The sequence below is a fragment of the Aristolochia californica genome, unplaced genomic scaffold (genome assembly GCF_029961685.1).
Source record: "Aristolochia californica isolate CCGP_79_NKW_82.1479 unplaced genomic scaffold, dmAriCali1.0.hap1 SCAF_3, whole genome shotgun sequence".
NCBI classification, from domain to species: Eukaryota; Viridiplantae; Streptophyta; class Magnoliopsida; order Piperales; family Aristolochiaceae; genus Aristolochia; species Aristolochia californica.
The window spans coordinates 22564835-22589371 of NW_027181992.1; positions in this window are offsets into that span (position 1 = coordinate 22564835).

Consider the following 24537-nt stretch of genomic DNA (forward strand, 5'->3'; position numbering starts at 1 on the left):
GGTTGCCAACTAAAAATAAAGCAGCAACTCTCAATTTAAACATCCCAAAGTAATAACTTAGCAAGACCCATGTCCGTTTGGTAAATTCTCTTAGAGTCAACATATAAATCCTATATAGATGTGACAATTCTCTCTAAAAGGTTATTCCTTCCTAACCAAAACATTCTATGGGCTTTATATTAACTATATAAGTCCTTTTTCAATCAGCTTTCATTCTATTTTTCCCCCTGCAGATAGCTTTCTCATTGCTACACTTCACCTCTACAAACATGTTCACACCGTCTTGAGTGATAAAATTGTACTATCTCAGATATTGACACCATTTTAAGGGTTCTAATATGTGTGCATTTAATTTGTGTCTAATCCAGACTTTCCACCTTTTTTTTAGAAGGTGATTTTTTTTGGCTTTTATTGATTTAAGAGGTAATCAATCACATATTGGAGGGAGAGGAAATCCACAAACCTTAAAAGAAATAGGAAGAGTTTCCTACAAAGGGAGAAGATCTTTCTATATCCTCTCTAGCTGAAGTATTTGAAATACTATTGTCAATGTATGCCTCCATTGTGCATTTATGTGGGAGCCTCCATTGTGCATTTATGTGGGAGCAAATATCAATTATTTTATCAAATATGTGAGAGATCCTCCAAGGAGAGGAAGAGTTTCTCTTCATCCAGCCAATGACATTAAATGACTCCCCTTCTACAATCAATGGTAGTAGATGTGCTGGGAGAAGATCTCAATTCCTTGAAAAAGGCTAGACTTTCTTCTTTGAATATGTCGCATGCACCAAAGGGGCCAGAGAAAAACCAGGAGCATCTGGCAGAGTGATCTTTGATCTATCTACCAATACCAGTTGAGGATGGATTGCCCAAAGAACCCTCGTCAACATTAAGTTTAAGTCATCCGGCCTTTGGAGGGGTCTATGGAGTCATTCTCTAAGGAGTGGAAACTATAAAAGTAGAGAATAACTTCCAGTGTTTTCAGATGAAGGAGGTGGGAAATGGGTATAGGACCCCCATTGGTGCTGGCCGAAGAAAATGTACTGTGAAATAGGCTTCAATCACACTATCTATGCTGTTGGACCTCCCTTCAATTGGCCTCTTATTTATCTCCTGCTATAAATGTTAAATACAAGTTCAGGGGCAGTTTTTCCATTTCCCATATTTTTCACATTACATTTTTCTATTATAATATGGTTACTAGATAGAGAAAGTCTTATTTTATCTCTAGTTAAATTTTCATTTAAGTTAGACATGTATTTTAGGAGATATGTAATATTGAGTGTTAAAGAGAGAGAGAGAGAGAGAGAGAAAGAGATCTATATAAGATGCAATAAATGGCAAAGCAACTCTACGTAAAATAAAAGGCTTAGACAGTGTTCACTTCTCTAAATTTGGAATATTGCCAAAGCACCTCATGCTAAGATGACAATAATTTCATTAGGATTCTTCCACCACTTTCACAACCAATCAATAACTCTTTCTCTTCACACAAGTCAAATAGTCCAACCATTCAATTCCAAATTTGATCTTACTTGACCAAAGGAATATGCCTTGATCTTATAATAACCCCAGAGAGACCTTACCATGTTCAGGCCACAACAACACACTCTAAGCATATCATAATGCTTTTGATTCATTAGCACCTTAAAATTATTCACCCTTGGAGTAGCACCTTAAATTGTTGAGCCTTGGGCATCCAAAATTTAGTATATTTTCCCCCCACAAGATCAATTAACAAAATTCAACATAGTCCCCATTATGGCAATATTTTCCTTAGTGTTGAGCAGGAAACAAATAGAATGTATGTTGTAGGGTCTCAATCAACTTTTGATGATAATTCTACAATAATCTATAGTTGGGATAGTAGTTGGCCATGCAAGTTTTGAAAAACCAACAATGACATCAACAATAACATGAAATGAATAGAATGTTTAAACCACCCCAATTAGATACCTTCAACAGCCTTATGACAAAACCAAACATCACAATAGCCATGGTTAATTTTACAACAATTAGAAATTTGGCCAGTTGTATTACTTGCATGGTTGTCGATTGTTCAGATGGACAAAATCTAATGGGATTGCATTGAGAATTAGTTATTGAGAAGTGATGACTAATTTGTTGGAAAAATGCATGGTTTTACATATTTAGGCAAATCATGTTGATATAACTCATGCTTAGGTTGATCATGTTGACATGAATTATTTATAAAAATAAAATTTCATATTTTTACCAAGTAAAAATATATTTCCAACATTTTGATTGGATTCAGAACCTTACAGATCTGCAGTCTTATGGAAGTACTCCAATAAGATGTAAATTTATCCATCTTGTTGACTAAAATAGTTAGCTCTCCTTGCAATTCAATAGATTTTTACAGCACATACTACCCTCCACAGCTTCAAGAACAAAAAAATCCTATACCCACCCCCAGGTAATGCTCATTTATTTCCTTTTTTCTTTACTGGATCTCTAGCCAGCTTTGAAGTCATTGTGACGCTAATGAAATTAATTCAAATTTAACAAAGCCAACAAAATAATTTGCCACATGGTGCATTATTTTGAATTATCAATACCTTCATTTTACATAAATAAAAAACAATGAATGACAAAGAGTCTCAAGGCATCAGTGCTCATTCATTGGATTTTGAAGGCATTATCTTCTGATACAACAAATAATTTCTACAAAATTCTACAGCTAGTAATTAGGAAAGCCATAGAGATAGAAGCAAATTTCCCGAAGAAAACCTCAAAACCAAAACAACACACTACATGCTTCCCTGTTACTTAAGTGTGTATGGCCGGCTTTCTAGAATCCTCTCGAAATTGCTACGAACTTTGTACCTTTTTTACCTGCTCTGATTGAGAAGCTTCAATTCAAACAGAGCTCATCGGTTCCTTCGCTTGCCAAAGCAATAAAAAGTGACACATATGACGCATCATCTTCAATACTCTTACCATCTAGGTAGAATCATAGATGAATGAACTTCGCATCGTTAACACTGATTTTCTTACTATTTTCCAGAGCCTCGACTCCTGAATCCTTCATTCCCCAAACTCCGAAGGTTGCCGCCTGATGAATCCCCATTTTCTAATCCAAATCTTGATTAAGTAATGAGCTGGCTCGCAAGCTTCTAAACCAAACCTGGGTTCGCTTAAGCTCAGATCGTTTACTTAAAAGAGCCCAATTATAATCTTGAATTCGATTCAAGATCGCGATAATTCAAACCGAGCCGAGCCGAGCTCGAGATACTCACGAACCGGCTTTGTTCGATGCCACCCATATATACAAGGCTTGATTGAACAAAGTGTAAGGGTTGCTTGCTTGCTATTACAAACAAAGCATATTAAATATGCTAATTATACAATTAATTAACACTCTAATTTTTTTGGATGGGGTCCCCTGAGTGCGATCTGCATTACCCCCGCCTCCCCCATTGATCCGCCACTCAACAAGCCATATAACTCTCAATCTCCCAGCTCAGGCTCTAGCTAATGGAATCTCCGCCTCCACGGTGGTCACTGCCAAATCCACTTGTTCGTCAGCAACTCTACTTTCAATATGGCTCATCAACTGCCTTTCATAATCTCAACCTCCTGCCATCGCTCACATCATGGATCATCACTAGTTTATCTTCAAATCCATTGAAGATAAGCAAAGAGTTAAAACTCATTTGGAGCGAAAAGGGATCCCCCTTGGATCGGACGGTCGACTAGGCTCTGAAACTCACTAACTCCCTGGCAGGACAGTGGGTAGTTGCTAGGGGTATTCCCGCCAAGCTTTGGTGTGGTGTGGCACACGACGGCCAGCCTTGCTAGCATATTATGACGAAATCTTCTGGACAAAATAATAGCAAGAGCATCTCCACTAGGAAAGATTCCTCCTCCGACCAAAAACTTCAGTAAGTGGCCTTCACTGCATCAAAATTATTTCATAAACTTTTTGGCTGGGTTATCTTGTAATTCGGCGACATGGAAGTTCTCTCATCCATGTTACCAGACTCGCGAGCTCCCCAACCCTGTTTGACTCGGTATGAATCAGCTTGGTTCGGTTTGAGCTGACTCAGGAGCAGCTCTCTCTCAACCCGCCAAGTCCTTTTGAGTCAAATCAGCTTCCAACCAGAGCCACTCACCCTATCTACCCCACCCGATCTCTCACCTGCTCCGCCCCTACCATCGATCAAACTACCCGCCCCCTCGATTGCCCCGCTCGCCCACCTGAACATCCCCCCACCTATGCCATCGATTGCAGCCCCGCCTGTACAACTCCTTACTGCGGTGATCATCTCTCCCATCCCCTCGTCAGCCCCCTCGCCCCCCTTGAAAATCATGCCTGGGCCATCCACCGCCACTCTTCAATCCCATTGCCATCTGGAACTGCCATCGAGGGTCTGGATTCCTGCCTTGTCTACCCCCACCCATCACCTCCCATCAAATCCCCTTGATTGTCCCCCTTGCTGCATTGAGTGGTTGTCAATCATCCCTGACTGGCCCACCCCTCCCTTGAAAAATACCATAAGGACCAGCCTCGGAGAGACCGGCCACTCTCGGGCACTGTGCCCTCTAGACCTTATAGCCTTTCTCTTTTGTTTCATTGAGACCTCAAAATCTCCACCTTGCCATTCTAGATGCCTCTCCACATCAACACACAATCCTTCTATCAACCCTTACACTTTGAGACACCTGAGTCACAACTCCCCAGAAAATTGCCTCCAAAATGACACCTGGAAATCCCCTAACTCCTCGATCAATGGTGTTAAGTTGTCGAGCCTAATTATTGCCTTATGCTGAGTCAGTACTATTGAAAGGTGGGCTCCAGCCCACACGACCAAGGAAGGCCCAGATATCTAAGAGTATTATAAGCTGAGTCACTCAACCAAGGAAGACCCATAAGATGGCCCCAAACCCATAAGAAGTAGGACCCACTATGATTACCACGAGCTGTCATCATTATCGCATAAGTTGGATGATATACAAGGACTCACAAAGGCATCTTTATCTTATGGTCACATCCTAGAAGAGTTCTAGTTTGAGTTGTGATTGTCTTTTATCCATATTGAGTTATTTAACTATGCTAGGACTTATCTTTAAGTGTTAGAGTTTGAGTGTAATTGGGACAAAGGTAGTTTTATTGTTATTGGACTCTACTACCTACCTCTATTATAAATAGAAGTTCATGTACACTGATTATAATAAGTTAATGAAGTCAATGAAGTATTTTCCATAAATTCAAAATGGTATCAGAGCAGGTTCTGTGAATTGATTTGGTCAACCCATAGAGATAATGAAATCCTTTTCTCTAAACCCTAAACCCTAAGTCTAGGTTCGTAGTTATTTTTTTAGTCCCTACACCCGTAGTTTGCTTTGTATTTTTCACCTGTATACTGAGATTTTCATTTTGAAAATTTTTTATTGATAGAAATATATTTGAGTATAATTTCCAAGTAAAAATAATTTTTTCCAATCGGAGTAATCTACAAAGATAAATCGATATTTGAATGAGCGAAGGTTAGATTGCAAAAGAGGTTTGAGCAATAGGAGAAAGCTTAAGCTTCTGAGGTATTTTATGCTCTCAATAATTAGACTTTATATAGAGAAATATTTATTAAAAGAAAATTTTGTAAGTCTATTCTTTTACCTGTTCAACTAATTTTTTTTATCTGAGTTATCTACATAGATAAATCTATATTTGAAGAAGCAAATGTCAGATTGCAAAAGAGTTCGAGTAGCCACAAAAAGCTTCAACTTCTGAGGTATTATATGCTACCAAGAAATAGATTTTATATGGAGAAATATATATCAAAATTAATATATATAATTCTATTTTCTTACCTATTCAACCAATTCTTGATATGAGTTTTTTATAAGAAGATATTGATCTTGGAAGGGTCAATGGTCATGCTAAAAAAAAAGGAGGAAAGTTTGACCAGATGACAAAGACCGAAACCTATCAAATTATTTATCTTCTGATAATTATATTTTATGAAGAGAAGTTAAACTTGGATGAAATATATTTAAGTCTAGTTTCATAAGGAAAAAATTTCATGTCAATTTGATCTATATTTTAAGATATATTTGCATTTGGACAATCAAAGGTCATACAGGTATCCTATTACATTGAAAATTCCGAATTTAAGCCTATTGTTTTGCGTCACTATTTGAGTTGTTATATCAGAAAAATATCTCACTTCTCCTAGGTTTAAGGGCTTATTATTACATCTATGTTAATTTTAATTATTGCTGCATCTATGATACTTGGTTCAAGCTAGAATCACTGCCATTACCTCCCAACTTGAGGGGGAGAAGTACAAGAAGTACCAGAAAGAAGTATTTTATTCCATATGTTGTGGATAATTTTATGTGACCAATATATTAAAAAAAGGAGGACCACAAAAGATGAAACTTCTACATCTAAGAAAAACTATTTATATAGGATTATGACTATTTCATGGGTCTTTCTACAAGGTTTATTATTTTGGTTCATGTTATATGTGTTGGAAGTTGGTCGTGTTACATTAAAATTGCTGCTATTATGTCTCTTAGGATGAGATATTATTATTGAAGAAGAGGTGGTCTCAGTACCTTTTCTCATACCATAATTTATTTTACTCTAAAAAATATCATGGTTGGGATACCATGAGAGTCAGTGTCCGAATAGGGACACCATAATAAATAAACCCCCCCTCCCTATAATAGCTTTTATTACTCCGATCAATGCCAATAGACACACTACCTATAAAAGATGGAGTGTGCCCTACATCCAGCATTAGGATTGGAGTATGGAGCAATGTCTTACCGGCTAGGAGTGATTTTTACTCTCACTTATATTATGTCAACAGGGCCACACGGAAGGACGCAATAGCATGATGGAGAGTGTTGGAAGATGAAGGCATATTGGAAGATGTGTCATTTTATACATCAATTGTAGTAAACTGGGAGTACATGATGTTCTCTCACCCCTAGCTTGAGGGGGAGTATTGGAAGGTGGGCTCTAGCCCACACGACCAAGGAAGACCCACATATATAAGAGTATTATAAGATGAGTCACACGACCAAGGAAGACCCACAAGATAGGGCCAAACCCATAAGAAGTAGGACCCACCATGATTACCACGAGTTGGCATCTTTATCATATGGTCACGTCTTAGAAGAGTTCTATTTTGAGTTATGATTCTCTTTTAACCATATTGAATGTTTTAACTATGGTTGGACTTATCTTTAAGTGTTAGAGTTTGGGTGTAATTGGGACAAAGATAGTTTTATTGTAACTAGACTCTACTACCTTCCTCTATTATAAATAGAGGTTCATGTACTCTTATTTTAAAAAGTTAATGAAGTTAACGAAGTATTTTTTTTACCCTAAATTCAACAACGTGGATTGACCTTTTATTGTGTTTGCCCAAATTTTTATTAAGCACCGTTTGGGGATTTCACTCTTACATTGCGGCTGTCCTAATTTTCTCTTTATAATTGAGGGCACCGTTATTATAGTTTTATCATCACGAAGAAGGATCTTGAGTAGCGGCCCTAGAGAGGTTAGAGAAAAAATATTTGCAAGTTTTGTGTGATTTCTCTTGTAAACTATTTCATATTTATAGTGGATTACTGCAACGGCGGAAGACAGGATGTAGTCTCACTTTAAGGCAAACCTATATAAATTTTGTTGTCTTTATATTTTCATGTCTACTTTTCCTTTCTTCTGTAATTATTATTATTGTTCTCGTTAGTTTGGAATTAGGGTGTCAAGTTACTAACAAACGGAACTACCACTCTCCTTACCATCTTTTTGCCCCGAACGAAAAAATAATCAAAAAGCGACACCTCGTAGTTTGACATGCAAGGGTTTATCAAAGCTACGACTCTAAGTTGGGCTGTCAGGCCAAGGGGTGGTCTCGAGGAGTTGAATCAATCTCCACAAAACTCGCACCTCATTAAGTGGTACCCATCCCACAACCTGGAAAATACCATGACACCCACTAATATTAATAACCAAATCTCTCCCATTCTTTGCCCACCCCTCTAGCTATCATGAAGCCCAAATCCACCTCACAGGTTGCCACTTCCGATGTCGAATCCTCAAATCAACCCACTACTACCGCTCTCCAATTCACTTACTCCCGACACCGAAGCATGTGTAAGGGTACGGACATCACCTCCTTGGAGTCATGCAAATCCACAAACAATCCATCTGCCCCTGAGCCCTCCACTATCCCTAGGCGCCCGAAGTTGTCACATGGTGAACATACTATGAATTTCATCAAGGCCATCGAGCCTGAGAGTTCGCACTACCCATCACATGAGCGAGAAAAGATGAAGGAAATGGCTTGGGACTACTGCTATTACTACGACGAGTGCCTCTTCTATGAGGATGAGAAATTCCCCTGCCATGATCATCTATTCATGGAATATCAGAGGAATTGGTTCATGCTGCAACCGTGCAACAGTTAAGGCAGTTTTTTTAATGTAAGCCTAATATTGTAATTTTGCATGAAACAAAACTACAATCCCATGAATCCTCTATCATTCGCAATATTTGGTACTCTTCTGACCCAAAATGGGCCACTGTAGATGTTGTACTATGCTGGCATACTTGTAATATGGAACCCCAGCTCGGTTGAAGCTTCCCTCCCTATCCCCTCTTATTTCTCCATTGGAATCCCCTTCTGCGATAGGACATTGGGACACTTCTGGGCCCTCACCAGAATATATGGATCGACTCGTTATCATGATCGTGCAAAATTCTGGGAGGAACTCCTCACTTTTGTCCAAATGTGGGAATGTGGGATCTTCCCTAGCCCCTTGCAGGAGATTTCAATGCCATTCACTTTTGCTCATAAAACCCCCTTCAGAAAATTCACCTATCCATTGCGTGCCTTTTCTGACCTTGTCAGAAGCCTTGAGCTCTCACAAGTGCCCCTATCCAGAAAAGAGTTTACTTGGTCCTAAGATCAGTGCCCACCCCCCTCCCTCAATTCTATCCTAGTTGGACAGATTCATTGCCAACCCTGAATGGATCCAAATTTATGGAAACACATCTGGGCAAGTTCTCAGCCAGTCTTGCTATGACCATTGGTCGATACAGATAAATTCAAACCCTCCGACATGGGGTTGATCCCCCCTCTGCTTTGAAAATTCTTGGCTGCATGATGGCAGTTTTCTTGCTAATCTGGCCTACTGGTGGCAAGAAATTCCTCGTAATGCCAACCCTTGATGGTCTCTTCCGACAAAACTGAAACCTCTGAAGTCCAAGATTCGCAATTGGTCCCTCAACTGCCATGCTGCTATTACTCATTGGAAAGATTTTGTTTGTTGTTGGATCATGGAGCTTGATCTCTTGGAGGAGCAAAGGTCCCTCGCTTTACCAAAATCAATTTTTTGTAATAAGTTAAATCAAGATCACTATGCTTTATTACTTAATGAAACTACTCATTGGAAGCAGCGGGCCAGATTCCATTGGCTGACCGATAGGGATGGGAATACAAAATTCTTCCATGTCGTCACCACAGAAAAATGGAGAGTTAATCGTATCACCTCCCTAAGTTGTGGAGGTCATATGATTATGGATAGTCTCTCTATTTCTCACATTTTAAAGTATTTTATAGATCTCTACACTAAAGAATCTTTTAACCAGAGAATCTTTCACCAACTCCAGTTCTATAATATTACTATTGTGGATGCCAACCGTCTAGAGTGATCCTTCATTGTTGCAAAAATTGACTCGACTTCACTCAAAATACCTAAGGACCCGGCCCCTGGCCAGATGGATACAATGGGGAGTTCTATAAATGCTACAAGAAAATCATTCGGAAGGATGTAAATGCTTTTGCCAATAACTTTCATTAGTGTGGAGTCACGCACTGATCCAACGGCGTGTCCTCATTGTGTTAATCCCAAAGAAAACAAACTTGGTTCAACTCCAAGATTTCAAACCTATTAGCCTCACCACCAGTTCATACAAAATCATTGCTCGTATCTATGACAATCACTTTTGTACCACCCCTTCAAATAATAAACCCTTGTCAAAGTTCTTTAATAAAAGGTCAAAATCTACAAGACTCAGCATTGGCTGCTCATGAGATAATAGATTCCTTCAAAAGGTCTAGTTTTCCTAAAGTAGTCATCAAGCTTGATTTTGAAAAGGTTTTTTATCGCATCAATTGGAAGCTACTTGATCATATCTACAACCGAATGGGGTTTGGCACTTTTTGGCACTTTTGGATGCGAAGTTGCATCTCAAATGCCTCCTTCCTCCTGGTCAATAGGAAATCATGTGGCCATTTTAGGGGTACAAGAGGAATCTGATAGCGAGACCCATTTTCTCCTTTTCTCTTCACCCACATTGCTGAATGCTCATTCTCTATGGTTCGTTGTGCCAAACACTCTGGTTGGCTCAATGCCATATCTTCGGATCCTGCACAGGACATTGCTCTCTTGCAATATGTGAATGACACTACTTTCTTCGAAGAAGGTTTGTTGGAACAAGTAATGCACATTAAAGCCCTCCTCAACTTTTTTTTAACTCTCCACTGGGCAAAAAGTGAGTTTGGTAAAATTCTCCATTTCTGGATTCAATGTAGACCAAAATGTTTTGAACACAATGGCTTAGTATCTAGGCTGTAAGATCGCCAATCTTCCAAGAACCTATTAGGGTCTCCCTTTGTCTCCTAGTATGCCTTTAAAAAGCAACTGGCACCCGGTGATTGAACTTTTGGAGGGGCATTTAGCCACATGGCGTTGAAAATTTCTCTTGAAAGATGGTAAGCTCACTCTCATAAAATTTTGCGTGCATGGAGTCCCCAGCTAATATCTCTCCCTTTTCCACTGCTCCACTACAGCTAATAACCATCTTGAAAGACTTGAAAGAATATTTCTGTGGGGTGGGCCCAATGGGGAGAGAAAGTACCACCTAGTTAAGTGGGCTGATGTGTGTCAACCTTCTCATCTTGGTGGTCTTGGGGTTCGTAACATTGCCAAGACCAACTCCACCTATCTTCTGAAATGGAGCTGGAGATTCATCTCATCCCCAGACTTGATTTGGAGGGCCATTGTTTCCGCCAAAGCAAATATTCAGAATGGGTTGTGGATTGAAGGAGGCAGAAGTTTCCGCATGTCCCTTGTTTGGAGGAAAATAGTCCTCCTACTACCTACCTTCAGAAAGGCAGTCAAACGTTACCGCAATAATGGGCGTCTAACAAATTTCTGTGTAGACTTGTGGCTGGGAGACAAAACCATAGACAAAATCTTTGGTCCTTTCCATAATCTTGCCAGAAACAATAGTGCCTCTATCTTGGACTTTTGGTTTGGACTTGATAGTTGGAACCTCAATCTTCGGAGAGCCCTTACCGATTCTGAAGCATTATCAGCCTCTAGCCTCCTCATTTGCCTCACGAAGATTAAAATTCAAGAGCACATACTGGACACCCTCATCTAGACTCCTTTCCCTAAAGGAGTATTCACCACAGCCTCAACTTAACCCTTACAACCTTCTCCATAACAACCAACCCCCCCCCCCCCCCCCCCCCCCCCCCCCCTCGCACACACACACACACACCGCTCCACCCAGCGGCGCTGGCTTTCTCCTTAAAAGCTCCTCCCTGCGCAAAATATTTTATCTGGTATGCTTGCAGAAGAAAAATCCTCACCTCTGACTCCCCTCATTAGGCATGGCACTCCCGTTCAAGACCCATCTTGTCCTTTTGGCCGAAACTCCCATGAAACTACCACAGATGTCCTCCTTCATTGTCAATTCCCCCAAGCCCTTTGGACTAGCCTCCTCAGAAAAATTGGAATTCAATACTGTATCCCATATATTTTATCATTCATGATTCTCTCCATCACAAATCAACATGGTATCAGAGTACTGATTTTCATGACTCCATGGATTAGCTCATGGAGAAAGAAGAAGTGACACCCATTTGGAGAAAACAAGAGGATGAAAAGGGTTATCTTTTCTTCTTTTTCTTTTCCATATTTTCTTTATCCATCTAAATCATTGCTGCTGTGATACCATGTGAAAATTTGTAGGAGAAAAGTATTGGAGAGATTAGGGTTTAGAGAGTCTTCTCCCTTATTTATAACTTAAACATTACTAAAAATTAAATCATGTCTTTACTCGCCTTAAACCATTGGAATTTATTTTTTAAAAGAAAATACTTTTCTAAAAAATATTAAAAACCAAATTAATTCGGAATAATAACTTCAACAAGTCTAGAAAATATCCTTATCCTCAAAAGAACAAGTCTAAAACAAGCTTGTGTGTTTTGGATAAATAATTCGTAGTTTAGGTTAAATTGAAATGGGCTGCCTTTTTTTTGAGTTAACCAACTTATGTTTCCTATAGAACAATGTATACAAAACGAATTGAAATTTTATCTTTTTTAACAAAAGAACTATTTGAGGTGGATCCTAAATTGATAGCTTGTTATCTACTCCTCAAATTGGAATTAATTTTTTGAAAGACCTTGAACTTTCTTCTTTAATGGGTTGTCTAAAATCTTTCAATGACCTGGATGATGTTGAAAGAATATCTATATATAATCCAATTGGTTGCATAAGTCCCATGATAGAAACAAAAGCTGGGAGATATACAAAAATGTAGCTCTTTCTATTATTTTTATAGTTGTTAATGTGGGTAAAATCTCTGAGCCACAACTCCCAAGAAAATTGCCTCCAAAATAACACCTAGAAACCCCTAGCCTTCTGCCAACTCGTTGATCAACGGTGTTAAGTTGTGGAGCCTAATTAATGCCTTATGCTGAGTTGGTACACGGATCGACCTTGTATTGCGGTTGCCCTAATTGTCATTAAGAGCAGTTTGGGGATTTGACACTTGTATTGTGGTTGCCCTAATTTTCTCTTTATAATTGGGAGGCACTGCTACTAGGGTTTTACCATCAAGAAGAGGGATTTTAGAGAAAAACACTTGTAGGTTGTATGTGATTTCTTTTGTAAACTATTTTATCTTTATAGTGGATTACCGCTATGGCGGAAGACAGGACACAGTCTCACCTTTAGGCGAATCTATATAAATCTTGTTGTCTTTGTATTTTTGTGTTTGTTTTCCCTTTTTTCTACAATTTTTATTATTGCTCTCGTTAGTTTGGAATTATCTAATTCATAACAAGTGGTTCATAGCTTTGGTTCATGATTGAGGGCAATGGCTGGTGGAGAAGCATCGATACTCGGAATCAACAAGTTTGATGGTATGGATTTTGTATTTTGGTGGATGCATATCGAAGATTATCTATACAGTAAAAATTTGCACTCACCATTTCTGGATATGAAACTAGAAGGTATGAAAGGTGATGAGTCTCCTTGATAGATAGATATTAGGAGTAGTCCGGTTAATATTGTCAAAGAACATCACTCACAATGTGGTATTGGAGAAAACCACACTAGGGAAGATGAAGATTCTATAGAATATTTATGAGAAGCCTTCCACAAATAATAAGGTACATCTCATGAAAAAACTCTTCAATTTAAAAATGACATAAAATACATCAGTGGCAACACATTTGAATGAGTTTAACACGATTGTTAATAAATTGACATCTATTCAGATTAATTTTGATCATGAGGTTTGTGCTTTAATTCTTTTGGCGTCTCTTCCAAATTGTTGGGAGCCTATGAGGGATGTGGTCAACAACTCTGTAGGCAACTGGAAGTTGATTTTTATTGATGTTTAGGATACCATTCTTGGGGAGGAAGTTTTTAGAAAGGACTCTAGAGAATTGTCAATATCTAATTCTGCCCTAAATGTCGATACTAGGGGTAGGAACTTTGAGAGGAATTACAACAAAGGCAACGGTATAGGGAAGTCAAAGAATGGAAGAAGCAAGTCCTACTTGGGAAGGATTGTGGAATGCTGGAATTGTGGCAAGTCTGGTCACGTAAAGAAAACTATAGAGCACTGAAGTAGGATGAAAAGAAAAATGATGTTGCAAATGCGACGACTGAAGAAGTACAAGATGCTTTACTCTTATCGGTTGATAACCCTATTGACTCTTGGGTGTTAGATTCAGGAGCTTCTTTTCACACCACTGCGCACCGTGAAATCATGTAGAATTATGTTGCTGGAGATCACTGGAAGGTGTATCTTGCTGATGGACAAGAGTAAAATTCCCAAACTCCCCTTAATGAAACAAAAATTAATATATCATGGATCCCCACTCCCCCTGGAGGAGGGCATCCCGTCCCCCTTCCAACCCCCACAGTGACCTTACCACGAAGGTAGATCTGCGTACCAACTCTGTGTAGGGCGTTGATTAGGATTTACAACTTAACACTCAAAATCGCCAGGACTACATTGCTTAAAATTGTTTGAAGTACTCAATTTCTAATGTAAGACAATTAATTATCCATTTTCATCATCAACCACATTGCTCAATCTTTAGGAGGGGCACCCCATAAAAGAAAATGCTCTAGTAGAACGCTCAACAATAAAGTCAAATGATTTCATCCTGGAACGTTTTTCAAGTTTAGGAATCTTCATCACTTCATTATACAATTCTTGTGCTTGAGATGTTTGAATGTTTTAACTAACCTTTGTGCACTAATTTTGTTTATAATTTGTTAAATGTGTAGGCCCATCCAAATGCAAAACAATATCTATATAAGCCTATTCTCAATTATGATGACTTAAATTTTCTCTTTGGGAATGATAGTGCAACTGGGTCTAGTGGTACTACAGCCAAAAAGAGACAAATGAATTTGGGTAAGGGGCCTACCATATCAAACTTGGGAGATAGCTTTACTTCCCTTGACGATGGTACTAATGAAGTGGAAGATACCACAAACTCTCTAATTCAAGTGGCAATAATTTCTAGAACATCTTTGTTTGGAACTAGTAAGGTAAAACTTAAAAAATGATGGGCTTTTGATTTCCTAGATGAAGATTTGAAATCCATCAAGGAAAGTCTTGATGGACTTGCAACTGCCATTTCATTAGGCCATGCCCATTGATCCCCTAACTGTAATCATCAGGTCATGCATTTATGTGGAAGTTCTTAGAACCGCCAAAAGAAGTGTAATACAAATAGAACCACAAGGGATGTTGCTTATGCTGATGCTTTCACCTGGCCGTAGATTAATACCATGGACAGAGTTACCGATGGAACAATTTCCTTCAACTGTATATGAAACTGCAAAAGCCACACCACTCGGCCCTCTCTTTTCCTGCTCTCATGTAGCAAATGCATTGTGGCTTTCTGCAAAGCATAAGATAGGGCAAAATCAGTATAATAACATAACACTCTCAAGCTATTATGAATATATGAATCAACTGCCAACTAAAAATAAAGCCGCAACTATCAATTTAAACATCCCAAAGTGATAAGTTCGCAAGACCCATCTCCGTTTGGTAAATTCTCTAAGAGTCAGCATATAAATCCTTTATATATGTAGATAATTCTCTCTAAAAGGTCATACACTCCCAACACAGCATTCTAAGAGCTTTATATCAACTACACAAGTCCTCTGTTAATCAGTTTTCATTCTATTTTTCTCATAATTCATCCAACCAGTATTGCAAATAGCTTTCTCAATGCTACACTTTACCTCTATCAAATATGTTCACACCATCTTGAATGATAAAATTGTACTATCTTAAATATTGAAACCATTTCATGGGTTCTAATATGTGTGCATTTAATTTGTCTCTATTCCAGACTTTCCACCTTTTTTTAAGAAGAATGTTTTTTGGCTTTTATTGCTTTAAGAGGTAATAAAATGCATACTAGAGGGAGATATTAGGTTCTTCCCGAGCCATGGATCGAGTCACCCTTCTTTCCTCTCTTCCCTCCATATTGAATCTTGACGCTAGAAGAGGATTCTTGTTTCTTGAATGTGGAATGATGGAAATCGGAATGGAATGATTGAGCTTTGAAGGAAGCTCGACCTAGACCTCAGAGGGAGAATCTGACCTAGACCTCTGAGGGAGAATCTGACCTGTTTATTTCTAATTTTATCAATACTTACTTTCCTTCACCTTGACGTCCCCATAAATAGGGTTGAGGACGGAAATACAAATTAGACCCATGGGTCAATTGGTTCATGCCATATTACATCTAAACCAAACCAAACCAAACTAAACCAAACCAAACCAAACCAAATAGAATTAAATTAAAAGTAAATTGACATAATTTAATTCCTATGCCTATAGATAACTCATGATGCTATGGAGTCCATAACATCACCCCCCTCCTGGAGAAAGAGTTTGTTCTCAAGCTCGAAGTAGGGGTAGAGGGTTCGAAACGTGGCTAATGGCTCCCATGTCGTGTCACTGGGATCAGTATCAGCCCATTGCACTAGGATCTCCCAATCACCCTGAATGCGGCGAGCCAGTAACACCTTTGCTGGAGTAGAAAGGACATGTCCCTCATGTAGTGGGGGCAGAGGTGTGTGCAGCAAGGGAGAGTCACCTTGGAAGGCCTTTAGTTGGGAGACGTGAAACACTTTGTGAATCCTGGACTCTGGCAGAAGCTACAAGCGGTAGGCAACTGTACCAATGCCGTCCATTTCCTGAAAGGGACCATAATACTTCGGAGAGAGCTTGTGGCATTTGGAGGCTGTCAGTGACAGCTGCCTGTAGTGTTGGAGACGCAGCCATACATAATCATCTGGAGAAAAGAAGACTTCCCAGTGCTTCTTGTCATAATAAAACTTCATAGTATTCTGGGCCTCCTGGAGATGAGTGCGCACCTCAGTGAGCAAGGTGTCTCTTTTTGCTAACGCTTGCTTCAAAGTGGCGACCTTGGAGGCACCTGTTCATATGATAAAAGGTTGGGCGGGTCTCTACCATATACTACCTTGAATGGGGTAGTTTCGAGTGCGTTGTGGTAGGAGGTGTTGTAACAGAATTCAGCCTAGGCGAGCCACTTAACCCACCATTTAGGTGAGTCCCGCACACAACAACGAAGATACATCTCAATTGTCTCATTAACGACCTCTGTCTGACCATCAGTTTGTGGATGGTAGGCAGAAGAGAATGCTAACGTTGTGCCCTGTAGCTTGAATAGTTCTTTCAAGAATGTACTGGTAAAGATGGCATCTCTGTCACTGGTAATAGAAGTAGGCATCCCATGTAACCAGACAATATTATCCATAAAGAGCTAAGCTACGTGAGCTGTAGTGTAAGGATACACCAGAGGTATGAAATGGCCATATTTTGAGAAACGATCAACCACTACAAAGATAACGGATTTGTCGGATGATGAGGGAAGGCCATCTATGAAGTCCATGGAAATATCCGACCAAACTTGTGATGACAGTTGAAGTGGTTGGAGCAACCCTGCTGGACTTAATGATTCAACTTTATTCTGTTGACAAATCTGACAAGCTGCACATAATCGGCTATACTGCGCTTCATACCCTTCCAATAAAATTCCCAACTTATCCTGAAATATGTTTTTTGTCGGCCCTCATGTGTACTGTCATGGAAGGAGGCAAAAAAGTTGTGAATAAGTGGGAACGTATGGTGTAGAAAGATCCAGTTTTTGAAGAGGACCAAACTATCCTGAACAGTCCAATGTTTTTCCTATCTCTCCTGCTGGATCTCATGATATAAAGCAATAATTTTCGGGTACTATTGTGTCTCCTCCCAAATAGAATCCAACAATAGAGCTCTGGGTTGACTGATGGCATGTAATTTTGGCTCTGGAATGTCTCGGCGAGATAAAGAATCAGCTCCTACATTCAAACTCCTAGGTTTATACTCCACAGTAAAGTCAAACCCCATAAGTTTACTTAACCAGTGCTGTTGCGGTGAGGTAGTGAGGCGCTGCTCAAGCAAATACTTGAGGCTGCAATGATCGATGCGAATCAGAAATGGGCGCCCCCATAGATAAGGCTGCCAATGTTGTATTGCTTTAGCTAAACCGATCAGTTCCCTCTCATAAGTTGCTAACTTGTGGTGGTGTTGGCCAAGTTTGCAGCTAAAATAAGCGATCGGGTGTCCTTGTTGGTGTAACACTGCACCAATACCGCCCCCCAAAGCATCACATTCCACCACAAATGACTCATCAAAGTCCGGTAGCTGCAAAACCGGTGCAGATGATAAGGCCTCTTTCAACTACTGAAAGGAATGAGCCACTGTCTCGGACCAGGTAAAGGCATTTTTCTTGAGTAGGTTGTTGAGCAGTGTTGCAATCTGGCCATAGCTGTGAATAAATTTCCTGTAATACCCAGCTAGGCCCAAAAATCCCCTTAAGGCTATAATGGAGGTGGGAGGAGGCCAATCTGCGACGGCCTGAATCTTACTTTGGTCTACCTTCACCCCAACTGCTGAAATAACATGGCCCAAGTATGCCACTTCTTAGGTACCCATAAAACATTTAGACTGATTTAAAACCAAATGATGTGAGCGGAGAAGAGTAAATACCTGGTGAAGGTGCTGAAGATGTTCTTCCCAACTGTTGCTATATACCAAAATATCATAAAAAAATACCTAAACGTATTTCCTCAAGAGAGAGGAAATACCTCATTCATGAGGGCCTGGAATGTGGAAGGCACATTTGAGAGACCAAATGGCATAACAAGGAACTCGAAATGCCCGTGGTGCGTGTAGAATGCAGTTTTCTCCACATTTGATGGATGAATGCAGATTTGATGAAAGCCAGACTTCAAATCTAGCTTGGTAAATATAGTAGCACCATGTAACTCATCTAGAAACTCATCCACCACTGGTATGGGAAATTTGTCTTTAATGGTGTGCGCATCCACACAAAACCTCCATGACTTATCATGCTTGCGGACCAGTAATACCGAGGAGGAAAAAGGAGACCTGCTTGGATGAATAATACCCTAGGCGAGCATATTTTGGCACTGCCTTTCAATCTCATCCTTCTGTAAGTGGGGGTAACGATAAGGACGCACAACTACAGGTTCAGTGCCGTTTTCAAACGGATGTGGTGATCACAGTGCCTAATAGGCGGTAGAGCAGTAGGTTCCTAAAAGATATCCTCAAAGTCTGTAAGTAATTGAGATAACTTACAGTTGTCGGTGCTATGGACCTGAACAGCCTGAAGGGCGCAGGGCACTGGTGCCTGGGTGCCATGCAATGTAATCTAACGGTGGTCTTCTGTAAAGGTCATGGTCAGAGCCTGGAAATCCCATAAAATAGGCCCCAACAGTTGTAGCCATTTAATTTCCAGTACCAAATCAAATTCGGATAGTGGAATCACCAGGAAATCTGCAATAAATGTGTGTCCCACAATATCAATGTGTGTGGCTTGAGAGATGCCCACACTGGTAATTTTAGCCCCATTGGCTACTGAGACAGAAAGGCCTATCTGTTGCTAGATGACTAACCCAAGTTGTTGGGCCACTGGCTGACTGATGAAATTATGTGTGCTGCCAGAGTCAACTAAAGCAAGTAATTGTAGATGATGTAACTAGGCTTTAACTTGCATGGTATTAGAACTGCGCAGACCAGTCATGGCATGAAGTGAAATCTCTGGACCCTCTTGGTCTGTCTCAACAATCTCCTCCTCTAGTAGTATGTCCTCACAATCCTCCCACAGACATATACTGAATAATCTTTTGCATAGGTAACCCTAGACATATTGTTCATTACAGTTAAAACAAAGGCCCTTATCCTTTCTCTGATCCATTTCTTGTCTGTTCAGTTTTTTAAAGTAAGGAGCTAGTGGAATAGAGTTAGAACTTCCTGGGCACGGTGCTGCACTGGCTCCAGAATATGGTGCTGGCACAGTGTCATTGTGCCTTCCTGGCCAAGCTGGTTTTCTGACCAGTGAATCCTTCAAAACTCGCTGCTTATGCTCAATTCACCTGGCTAAATTCATAGCGTGGTCCAAATCTGTAGGACCATGTAATTCAACTTCTAGTCGAAGAGCATCTGTCAAACCAGCAATAAAGATGTGAACATACTGGTTGTGACTGACAAACTCATTAGCGCGGGCCAAACGTTCCAGGAAGGTCTTTTGATACACCTCTAGTGATCCATTATGCTTACAATTGATTAATTTTCCCAATGGATTGCTACTAGCTGGAGGACCAAACCTCATCATGCATGATTGTCTAAAGGTTGCCCAATCTCGAACCAATTGGTCATTTCGGAATTGGTGGTACCATAGGAGCGCTTCATCGAGCATGTGGTATGCGGCCAAATAAACCTTCTCATCCCAAGTATTCTTTGATGATAAAAGAATTGAACACACTTGGTTAACCAAATCAAGGGGTCCTTAGACCCATCATATATAGGAAAATCGAGTTTGAAATACCTGGGAACCGTATTTGGTCCCTGTGCGGCAGGCTCCAGATGGGGATTGTTATGGCGCATTGGTGGTGGTGGAGAAGGTGATGGGTGGTAGTGATGGTGGTCGGCCGGTGAAGAGTAGGTTGTCGGCGGCAATGCTCGTAGACCACTGTCATATTGTCGCCGGAGGAGGGCTTGGATGGCGGCGTCCATGGATTTGATCGCCTCACGTAGGTCAGATGTGGTCTGATGCACTTCTTCCAGGGATTGAGCCTGAACGTCTATCCTCTGGCAATTATCTTCAACTAATTTCTTCAAATCCTCAGGGGAAGAGGAATCCCCAAGGGTGGACCTATCTGATACCAAGATGTTAGGTTCTTCCCGAGCCATGGATCAAGTCACCCTTATTTCCTCTCTTTCCTCCATATTGAATTATGACGCTAGAAAAGGATTCTTGTTTCTTGAACGTGGAATGATGGAAATGGGTCAATTGGTTCATGCCATATTACATGTAAACCAAACCAAACCAAACTAAACCAGACCAAACCAAATGGAATTACATTAAAAGTAAATTGACATAATTTAATTCATATGCCTGTGGATAACTCGTGATACTATGGAGTCCATAACAGGAGAGGAAATCCACAAACCTTAAAAAGAATAAGAAGAGTTTCCTACAAAGAGAGAAGAACTTTCTATATCCTCACTAGCTGAAGTATCTGAAATACTATTATCAGTGCATGCCTCCATCATGCATTTATGTGGGAGCAAATATCAATAATTTTCATCAAATGTGTGAGAGATCCTCCAAGGAGAGGAAGAGTTTCTCTTCATCCAGCCAATGACATTAAATGAATCCTGTTCTACTATCAATGGTGGTAGAAGTGTTGCGAGAAGATCTCAATGCCTGGAAAAAGGCTAGGCTTTCTTCTTTGAATAAGTCACATGCACCAAAGGGGCCTGAGAAAAACCAGGAGCATCCGGCAGAGTGATCTTTGATCTATCTACCAATACCAATTGAGCATGGATTGGCCAAAGAACCCTCGTCAACATTAAGTTTAAGTCATCAAGCCTCTGGAGGGGTCTAAGGAGTGATTCTCTAAGGAGTGGAAACTATTAAGGTAGAGAATAACTTCTAGTGTTTGCAGATGAAGGAGGTGGAAAATGGGTACAACCCCCCATAGATGTTGGCCGAAGCAAATGTACTATGAAACAAGCTTCAATCACATTATCTATGTTGCTAGACCTCCCTTCAATTGGCCTCTTATTTATCTCCTACTATAAATGCCAAATACAAGTCTGGGGGGTAGTTTTGTCATTTCCCTTATTTGTCACATTACGTTTTTCTCTTATATTATGGCTATTAGATAGAGAAAGTCTTATTTTATCTCTAGTTAAATTTTCATTCAACTTAGACATGTATTTTTGGAGATATGTAATTTTGAGTGTTGAGAGGCATTTTTGTCTTTTTGAAAATTTTCACTTAAACTATGATTATAAAGAAGCCGGAAGGGCCTTTTGGCTTGGATTCCAAGGCAATAATTCTGCCCTTCTTCCAAAACTCTTTTCCCTCTTCTATTTTCTCCCCAGATCACATATTTTTCATGGTATTAGAGCAATAACGCAAGTCTTGGTCAAGTTTCTTGCGATTTTGTGGATCTTCTTTCGATTTTCAGCAATCTCCTTGAAGGTTTCTCATAAATTTCTTGACTGGTAGGGTAAAAAATCCGTTTTCCCTTTCTTTACCTATCTTATCCTATTGGCTAATGATTATGCTTCAACATGATTGATAGTTGGGATTTAGAAGTGTTTGATGATCCCAATTTAAGGAAATTTCTCAAATCTGCCTACTTCATTGACCAAATGTTTGCAACATCATCCATGTTGCCTGTGTCATCCTGGTTTCTTGAATTAGGTCATTCTTTCATCGATTTATGGACTCAATTTCTGGAATTGATCACGATTTGTTCTTAACTGAGTGACTTGGGTGCTGAATTGCCCTTATTGAATTCAGTGTGGGGCCCACTTGACTGCGCAAATATAAAAATTTGGGGAAAGTGTTTCCCTTTTGGTAATTGACGCTCTAGTGTAGGGGTAGCATCGAGTCGAGCCGATCTCAAACCTTCCTATGTTTGAACTGGGCTTGATTTAAATATTTCAAATTCGAGCTCGAGTCGAGCCCAACTTCGAGCCTAAAATTGTAATCGAGCTCAAGCCGAGTTTGAACTCTAGTGATTCCAAGGAGGAGTAGCAGAGCTCGAGTACCAACTGATAACAACTTTGGAGTCCCCTTCAGTGATCACCTTTGCATTGTTTAGATTTCATTGGTTTCTCTTTTTCTTTTTATGCAAACAATGCTAATTTCATAGAAGAAAGTATAATTGCTGAGTTATCAGTGGAAGACAAAATCAACAAGAGCACTTAGTTTTATATAAACATGCCTGCAAATATTATCATCATAGGAAGTATTTGATCTTCTTTAAATTTAGTTTCCATTAAAAATGACACTCAAACATAATGGGCGTATCAACTGCTAAACCTACCGCAATGTTAAATAATTACCCTAAACACGAGAAAATGTTAACCACCGGTATCATACAAGCTATGAAACTTTATAGTTAATAACAAAGATTCACTAGGGCTGGTTTTAGAAAATACAGCACCCCCTTATGATGTGTTTAAACCCATTCCCACTATTTTATTGAGGCATAATGAAAGAATAAATAAGGAGTCATATTCTATAGAAACATACAAAAAGATGTTCCATAACCAAAACAAATATATATGTGAAATTCACCCAGACCTCATGTAAAATGAAATGCTCATTTTTCACCAAGTTGCCTCACATGAAGGGGAAGTAGTAAAAGTCAAGCCAATATCACCATTCAGAGAGAGAGAGTGAGGGAGAGAAGTCAAACCAACATTAGATGGAAGAATTCTCAAAATACATTTTGAATTTAGATAGAAGAGAATGTAAACTAACTATTATACCCATCCAATTAGGTTTCCTTCCACCTTCTGCACGTCATATGAAAGATGGGACTTCTAGGTTATAAAGTAAAACCTAGAACTAGTTCCTTTCACTAGACAGTCTTTTCGCCATTAAATTTCATCACCAACACCCTGCACAATATCCTACTCGGACCAGCAAGGATTTTTTTCCTTCAGAATCACTGCACCAGTGGTTTAAGTAACAAACTTCTCCATCCAATCTAAATGCCACAAGTTATTCTTGGAGTTTACCCTCTTGGATATAATTTTCATAAGTGGTCACCTTGATTAAGAAGTACACCCAGATAAAAGCCACCTTAGAGGAAAAGAAAATATGGGACTGACATATGGATTCACATTCAATATGGAAAAGAAAGCAATGATATATATATATATATATATATATAGAGAGAGAGAGAGAGAGAGAGAGAGAGAGAGAGAGAGAGAGAGAGAGAGAGAGAGAGAGAGAGAGAGAGAGAGAGAGAGAGAGAGAGAGAGAGAGAGAGAGAGAGAGAGAGAGAGAGAGAGAGAGAGAGAGAGAGAGATAGATAGATAAATAGATAAATAGATAAATAGATAAATAGATAGATAAATATATATATAGATAGATAGATAGATAGATAGATAGAGAAAGAGAGAGAGAGAGAGAGAGAGAGAGAGATAGATAAATAGATAGATAGATAGATAAATAGATAAATAGATAGATAGATAGATAAATAGATAGATAAATATATATATATATAGATAGATAGATAGATAGATAGAGCGAGAGAGAGAGAGAGAGAGAGAGAGAGAGAGAGAGAGAGAGAGAGAGAGAGAGAGAGAGAGAGAGAGAGAGAGAGAGAGAGAGACAGAGAGCTAGCTATATAAGATGCAATCAATGGCAAAGCAACTCTACGTAAAATAATTGGCTTAGACAGTGTTCACTTCCATGAATTTGGAATAACAAACAATAGAATACATATTGCCCCAAGCACCTCATGCTAAAGATGACAATAATTTAATTAGGATTCTTCCATCAATTTCCCAACCAAATCAGTAACTCTTTCCTCTCACACAAGTCAAATAATCTAACCTTTCAATTCCAAATTTTATCTTACTTGTCCAGAGGAATAAGCCAGATCTTATAATAACCCCAGAGAGACTTCACCATGTTCAGGCCACAACAGCACACTCTAAGCATATCATAACGTTTTTGATGCGTTAGCACCTTAAAATTATTCACCCTTGGACTAGCACCTTAAACTATTGAGCCTTGGGCATCCAGAATTTAGTATATTTCTCCCCACAAGATCAATCAACAAAACTCAACAGTCCCTATTCTGACAATA